At 43.3% G+C, this 8550-nt stretch overlaps 1 pseudogene; it reads right to left on the bottom strand.

Annotated features, from left to right (window-relative positions):
• Positions 1 to 6517: 6517 nt before the first annotated feature.
• LOC136162849 (replication protein A 32 kDa subunit pseudogene) lies at positions 6518 to 7920 on the bottom strand (annotated as a pseudogene).
• Positions 7921 to 8550: the final 630 nt, after the last annotated feature.

The raw sequence follows: 8550 nt of genomic DNA on the forward strand, positions 1-8550 counted from the left end.
ATGGCATCACTGACTTGATTAATGGACATGAATTTGAGCAAGATCTGGGAGTCAGTGATGGACAGGGAAGCCTGGCGTGCTGCAGTCTATGGGATCCCAAAGAGTTGAACAAAACTGTGCTACTGAACTGATGCTGATGCTGAAGCTCCAGTACTTTGGCCACCTGATGCAAAGAGCCAACTCATTGGAAAATACCCTAATGCTGAGAAAAATTGAAGGCAAAAGGAGAAGGGGGCAGCAGAGGATGATATAATTATATATCATCATCAACTTAATGGATAGGAATGTGAGTGAACTCCAGGAAACAGTGAAGGACAGAGGAGCCTGGCATGCTGCAGTCCATGGGGTCGCAAAGAGTCAGACATGACTTAGCGACTGAACAACATAATAACATACTACCTAACTCCATAAAACAAACAAACAAAAAGCAGGGAATTAGACCCAGCCTCTGAATGGGGGATAGAAATTAGATAAAGGCTGGGGATGAGGGGACAGTGAATTCCAGGCAGATGAATGAAGAGCATGTCCAGGGGATTTTGATGCTTATAAGTGACTTTAGCCAACAGCCTTCTGTATAACCCTGAAGTGGTTGTTATTATCATTATTATCATCACTGTTCTAGGCTAAAGAAAACCTGAGGTTCAGAAAGGTTAAAAATCTTCTTCAAGGTGTCTCAGTTACAATTCAAGCGTAGCTTCAAATTTATATTCTCTGCCTGGACTTGGCATCCAAAATAATTAACAGTGAATGTGGTGCAATCTAACCCATTTCCTCTTCTTCTTGGATCGACACCTAGACTAGATTTCCCAGCCTCCTTGTAATTAGAGTGGTGTGTGTCATTTCCCAGCCAACCCCCAAATCTTTCACACAAAGTCCCTTCGTGGTCTTTCTCCCTCTTCCAACTTGAAACAGTGACTCTGGAAGACATGCATTCAGAGGGCAAAGTGTAGAAGGAGGAGCCTGGGCTCCAGATGCCTTCTTAGAGGAGACCCAATCACAAACCAGGAATAACCACTTTGTTGTCTTTTTTTTTTTTTTTTTTTTGGTCAAGCCTGTGGCATGTGGGATCATAATTCCCAGGGAAAATGTTAGTTGCTCAAACATGTCCGACTGTTTGCAACCTCAAGGACTGTAGCCCACCAGGCTCCTCTGTCCATGGAATTTTCCAGGCAAGAATATTGGAGTGAGTAGCCATTTCCTTCTCCAGGGAATCTTCCCGACCCAGGGATTAAACCCAGGTCTCATACATTGCAAGCAGATTCTTTACCATCTGAGCCACTAGGGAAGCCCCAGATCAGGAATCAAACCCACATCTCTCACATTGGAAATGTGGAGTCTTAACCACTGGACCACCAGTGAAATCCCAGGGATACCCACTTTGGACATTATCTGAAAAATAAGCTGTGTTCATCCTTGAGTCACTCTACATTTTTTGTTACAGCATCTTGAAAAGTGGAAGTGTTAGTTGTTCAGTCATTTCTGAGTCTGCAAATCCACGGACTGCAGCCCACCAGGCTCCTTGGTTGATGGGATTCTCCAGTCAAGAATACTGGAGTGAGTTGCCATTTCCCTCTCCAGGGGATCTTCCTGACCCAGGTATCACATCCAGATCTCCTGCCTTACAGGCAGATTCTTTACAGTCTGAGCCACCAGTACTTTATCCTAATTAATTCAGACCCTAACCTACTGGAACAGAGGTCAGCTGTAGCACTCTGTTAATTGTTAGGGGAAAGTACATTCCCAGGCATGTTCAGCTCTCTGTAGCCTCAGGATGGCCTTCTGAGAAGGAACTGCAGGTGCTGGGTGTTGGGGGGTGCAGTGGGGGAAGGAGAACAAAGTGATTTTAAAAAAAAGTCAAGCTAAGCACTGGCATTGTCCACTGTGTGGGACCAGATTACAGCTAGAGAGGAATTTGAGCTTAATGTTCCATGCAGAGGAGACCGGAGTAGTCATTAATTTGGGGTGTTTGGGGATGCACTTCAGGGTGCCCCATGTTCTCATGATCTGCTCTCCCCACCATCACACACACACTGAGTGAGTCTTGTTTCTAAACTATAATGGCTCATTTTCCTATGAGCTCTTACCTCCAGTCTCTTCCTATCTCTTACCAGGGAAGCCCAAGAATTCTGGAGTGGGTAGCCTATCCCTTCTCCAGCAGATCTTACCGACCCAGAAATCAAACCGGGGTCTCCAGCCTTGCAGGCAAATTCTTTACCAGCTGAACTACCAGGGAAGCCCTACCTTCAGTCAGCCCCCCTCATTTCAGTGACATATTTAGCTCAGAGAAATGTCACACTCCTTCCTGAGTATTTCTGTCAGTCCAGCCAATCCACTAACAACACTGGATCAAATTCAACTTTTGATTTCTGTGACCCTGAGTTCTAGCCATGCATGGAATCTGGAAAAATAATTAACGTTTATTAAATGCTATTTCCCAGACTTTGTGCCAGGTGTTTAAAGTAGTTCATTAGTAACATGCTTCATGGTCCCTGTGAGGTCCAGAGGCACTTCTAAAAAGAATTCTCCCCACAGCCATTCCTGAATGGGGGGGAGGGGCACACAGGGAAAATGCTCTACACCTCAGTTTGTTTCCAGCAATAAAAATTGTGTTGTTTTTATTTATTTTTTAAAGTTACTTTGTAATATTTTTATTTATTTATTCGACTGTACCAGGTCTTAGTTGAGTCATGCAAGATCTAGTTCCCTGACCAGGGATTGAACCCAGACCTCCTGCATGGGGAGTGCAGAGTCTTAGCCACTAGACCACAAGGAAAGACTCATACTGTTTTTAAATTTAAGTCTTCCACAATTCTTATTGGGTCTATTGTTAGTTTTATGTGTAGTAAATACGATGCTTTTTCTGTGTTGCTTTGAAATGGGCTGTGGAGTGTTCAGTCATGTCTAACTCTTTGCAAACCCATGAACTGTAGCCCATCAGGCTCCTCTGTCCATGGGACTTCCCAAGAAAGAGTCCTGAAGTGGGTTGCCATGTCCTTCTTCAGGGGCTCTTCCCAACCCAGGGATCCAACCTCTGTCCCCTCTGTCTCCTGCATTGCAGGCAGATTCTTTACCTGCTGAGCCACTGAAATTGGCTATTAGTTTTTACGTTTATTCTCTTTGATTTGCTAAGTAGAGAAGTATCTTCTAAGTAGTAGAATCTTGTTGTAGAGAAGATATTGATTTTTAACAGCTTTTGGGGATATAATTCACATACCACACAATTTGCCTATTTAAGGGATATAATTCAACATTTCTTTAGTATATTCACAGAGTTGGGCCATCATCATCACAATCAACTTCAGAACAATGAATGGCAATTTAAAAGAAAATTTTCCCTTATTGAATTGGTTAGTGTCACCAGTAGACTGTTTAATAGTGATGATGATCATGGTCAACTTTGTCTCCTTCCTGATTTTTCTGGAATGTCTGATTTTTCATCATCGAATAGGGTAATTACAAACAGTTTTTGGTAGGTAGGCTTTATCAGGGTAAGAAAAGTCCCTTCTACCTTAGCTTCTCAAGAATTTTATGTTCTTACTTACAAATAGGCGTCTATGTTATCTAATTCATTTATCAAAACATTTATTGTAATGGGAATACATTTGCTCCCTTTTAATCTATTCCTATAGCAAATTAATTGTTCTCTGCTTAATACCATCTTTGGATTATTTACATATAATCCTTTTAAAATACCATTGGATTTCCTTGGCTAATGGTCTATTGAGAATTTTTGCCTCTAAGTGTTTAGTATGTTTAGTTTCCTTCTTACCTCCCTTGCTTCTATCCTCCCTTCCATCCTTCCTTCTTTCCTTCTATCTTTCCTTAATGGGATATGGTGAACCAAGGTCACGCTTTTCTCAGGGTGATTCCAGATAATGACTAAGCAAGATAAAAAAGGTACAAGTGCCTGGCCATTTCTGTAGGGTCCTCTAAGGCAGCAGTCCCCAACATTTTTGGCACCAGGGACTGATTTTGTGGAAGACAATCTTTCCACGGACTGGGATGTGGGGGTGGGGTGGGTTGGCAGGATAGTTTCGGGATGATTCAAGGGCATTACATTTATTATGCATTTCATTTCTATTATTATTACATCAGCTCCACCTCAGACCACCAGGCATTAGATCCTAGAGGTTGGGGACCCCTGCTGTAATGCAGTCTTTGCTCTGGAGCTTCTTGTTAGGCTAGCAAAGACTTGGTCAGATCTACCTCCTGGCCTGACAGCTTTCCCCGCCCAGTTTGGATTCTGCCCTTTCCCTTTCACAGCTGTTACTTGCCCTAAAACTGCACGCCTATTTCCAGTCAGCATCTGCTTCCCAGAGTCCCAGCTGACACACACACGCTACCTTTTCCAGCTTGGTGTGAAGTCTTGTTCATTTCCTAGACTCTGGAAAAAGTTATGCACTGTAGAAATGATCAGATCCTTGAAAATTAGATGTAATTCACCAATAAAACCATCTTAGCCTGTTGAGGGTTGTTTTTTTTTTTGTTTTTTTTTTTTTTTTTTTTTTTTAGGGAAAGAACTTTGACAACAGTTCTAATTTCCTCTGTGTTTATTGGTCTATTCAAGTTTTCTATGTCCCCTTGTATAGATTTTGGTAATTTGTATTTTCTTAGATAATTTTGTATTTAAATCTAGATTTTTAAATTTTTCATTAATGCAGATGTCCCTTCTCTGCTATTTGGAGGATAATTACAGATATCTATAGTGAATCCCAGGGATGGTGGAGCGTGGTGGGCTCCTGTCTATGGGGTCGCACAGAGTCGGACACGACTGAAGCGACTTAGCAGCAGCAACAGCAGCAAGTGGTCTTCTAAGACCTGGTTTATTGCTGGAACCCTGGTGGTTCAGGGCAATGTAAGAAAGTTCTGGAACCCAACTTGGTTCCTAAGCCCTAAGGAAAAAGTAGTAGGGTGCAGACATGCTAGCACTGAAGGGGCCTTAGATGCTAGTGTACCAGTAAGGGAACAGGTCCAGACAAGGGAAATGGCTGGCCCATGTCCTCACAGCTCTGTGATAGCAAAGTCAGTGCATGTGTGTGTGTGTGTGTGTGTGTGTGTGTGTGTGTGTGCTCGCTAAGTTGCTTCAGTCATGTTCGACTCTTTGTGACCTCATGGACTGTAGCCCACCAGTCTCCTCTGTCCATGGGATTCTCCAGGCAAGAATACTGGGGTGGGTTGCCAAGTCCTCTTCCAGGGATCTTCCCAACCCAGGGATCAAACCCGAGACTCCTATGTTTCCTGCATTGCAGGCAGATTCTTTACCACTGAGCCACCTGGAAAAGCTAACAAACTCAGTACCACATCCCAAGTCTCCCCACTGCCAGCCCTATTTGGGGCTGCAGACAGTCTGACAATTTACTAAGAGACACTGATGGCACCCCAGAGGTACCGTAAGAATAATAGTACCTTCCTCCTTGGGGTATTGTGAGATTTAAATGGAACACTGTCTATGGAACAGTTAGCACAATGCCTGGACCCCATAGGCGCTCACTCCATAATAAATGGACAGCAAATAAATCTGTCTTTAGTGGCACTAAATGCAAATGGAAAGGCATATTTCTGCTTTGAGGGGTGGTGAGCACACAGGCAGGGTTTACAGCCTCCTTAGGACCTGAGACACCACGTAGCAAGAAGTGAATCCCAGGAAATCTGGATCTTGATTCAGAAAATGTCAGGTTCCCGTATTTTTTACTTAAACTTGACTTTGATGTTTAGCTTCTATTTTCTGCCACTGACAGAATTCATGAGGTGGTAACAACCTTATGGTGGGCGGGACCCCTGGCTCTGAGACCATGGGCAAGTTATTTCATCTCGCAGCTTGGGCTTCCGCAAAGGTGCTGGAAGACTAATATCTTCCTCCTTGGGGTATTGTGAGGTTTAAATGGAACATTGTCTGTGGAGCAGTTAGCACAGTGTCTGGACTCAGTCCATGGGAACCACTAATACTTTTGTTACTAATACATGCACTGTTCTGAGATTCTGAGAAGCCAGATTTGGGCTCTGGTGCTTCACTTATTATTTGTGACTTTAATCCTAACAATTAGGTCGTAGAATTTTTTTGTATTTCACTAATAAGGGAACTAATATGCATGTCCAGCCTCAAGTCTTAAGATCTGGGTCAAACACAGCTATTGTTTTCTTACAAACCTTTTCAGATATGGTCCCAGCAAAATGATTGTTCAGCAAGTTTGTTTGAAGAAAAGAAAGGTGAAAATAGTCTGGTATTCCTGGGTGAGAGTAACACCCTAAGGAACCACATTTCCCAGGAGCCCTCAAGACAATCTAGAAAATTATTCATTCTCCCAGCACTGGTAGACAAATCCAGCCAGGACGCAAGAGGGTCCACTTATAATTGACCTAAGGTGGGGCCGCTCAGTAAACTTGCTGACTAAAGTCAATGTGTGGACGAGGAGAAAGTTTTCCTCAACCCTCTTAGGGTTCACCCTGACTGGATCTGGAAATTAAATGGACAAACACAGATTAACAGGAAATTAAATTCATACAAAATTTATTGAACTTTTTTTTTTCAATAATAGAACTATTTTATTAAACATATGAATGTACTTATTGTGTACAACACGCATTTCTTTCTCTCCTCTGCCCAGGAAGTCAGCACTCTAGAACCCCAGGTTTATAAAAACACACTTGGCAGCTACTATGACAAGGTGAAAAAAGTGCAATTCTGAAAGTAACACCACATAACCAAAGTGGGAAACCAAAAAGGCAGAGGTGAGTGGGCCCAGTGCTGCTCATTTTCTCTCAAGAGGAAACAATTTAAGAATAGAAACTCATGAGCATTATTTAAGCAGTACTGCCCAACTCTCTTGGTAGCATCTCTCTTTCAATTCCATTTAGCTTGATGTTGTAACTAACTAATCTGTTACTTCTCTAAGAAATTCTGCCCTGGTTTATGTCCTTTTCAGAGGCCCATATCCCTTTGAGCTTCAAAAACACAGAAGAGTAGTAGTAAGTTTCAAAAAGATGTCAGTTGAGATCTTTTACAGATGAAATCTACTTCCTAGAAGTCAACCTGCCAATTATATGCACAACTGGTGACAAGAGGCTGCAAAAAAAAGGTCCAACTGGAAAGTATCTCAGGTACCCAGTTAGATCCAGTTATTCTGCGTCTGTGGATTTAAAATGATCATCATCCACGGTGGAATAGATGTATCCCTCGTTGCTTAGAAAATCCACAGCTAGCTTGATTGAGGCTACGGACATGTGTTGGAGTTGGTTCTTGAGATCCTGAAAGTTCAATCCTTCAGGTCTTAGACAAGCTTTGATCAAATTCAGCACCTGGTTCTGGGCCACAGTGAGGCCATTTGCTGGTATGAAGTTACTCCCACTGAAGTTCCCAGCTTCACTCGTTCCTGGATTGCTGATAGGTGCTCTCCCTGCTGAGGGCTGGCTGTTTGACTTGCCTACTTCCAGAATATGTGTGGTGAACTCATTCATATCCTCCAGGGGCATGATCTTAAAGGCTACCAGGCTTTTCTTATTCTGGAATGATCTCAGATGACCAGCCACTTTCACATATGTTTCTGGAGGGACCACAGTGTTTTCACTGCTGGCATCATCTGTGTCAACCCACTGGCGAACATCCATGGGCGCAGCTGTCATGTCATCTATCTTGTAAACAATGTTGGTTGCAGCCTTCTCTGCATTTCTGATTATCCCCACAATAGTGACCTGTGAAATTTCAACATTTCCAATTCTGAATACTTCATCAACCAGAGTAGCAGAAAGCAGCTGAGATATGGTACAGGGTACAATGTGCTGAGCTCGAGCTCTGGATTTCTTTTTGGCCTGTGAAGCTGTCGGTGAGCCAAAGCCCCCAGGGGACTGTGTGTAGCTGCTGGCTCCCCCGAAAGAGGAGGTGCTATAGCTTTCAAATCCACTGTTCCACATCTTCGACACGATTCCCTCGTTCCCGTCTGGTGGGTTGGCCGACCCCCTTCAACACCCCTGCCGCTCCCGCTGCGCTGTCCAAATTTAATGAACTTTTATATGCACATAGAACCTTCACAAGAGAATGAAAACACAAAGATGTGACCAGAGCAAGAACTTCTATGTCCTTAGACCAAGAAATAATTTGTGAAGATTTGACAAAACAAAGAGGTTGGGGCTAGGGGCAGTAAGTGGTAAAGAATTAGCTAGGAAGATAAGGGCTGATTTAACAGTGTTTGTACAGATTTCTTGGCCCTGGTTCCCTGTCTCTGGTGATGAGAATGTATTCCTTCTTCCTAGGGACCTTTCACATGGGAGTTTCATGACTTGTTTCATGCAAGAAGTGGGCAGTGATCAGAATGACCTGCCCGTTTCTGCCGTTTTCTCAGACTCAGTTTAAGGTATTCAACATATCAAACTGCAATATTTTGGGGTAGTATGTCCTGAACCCAGGGCTTCCCAGGTAGCTCAGTGGTAAAGAATCTACTTGCAAAGCAGGAGATTTGGGTTCAATCCCTGGATTGGGAAGATCCCCTGGAAAAGGAAATGGCAACCCACTCCACTGTTCTTGCCTGGGAAATCCCATGAATGGAGGAGTCTGGC

Source organism: Muntiacus reevesi, chromosome 3 (genome assembly GCF_963930625.1).
Source record: "Muntiacus reevesi chromosome 3, mMunRee1.1, whole genome shotgun sequence".
In the NCBI taxonomy this organism is placed as follows: Eukaryota; Metazoa; Chordata; class Mammalia; order Artiodactyla; family Cervidae; genus Muntiacus; species Muntiacus reevesi.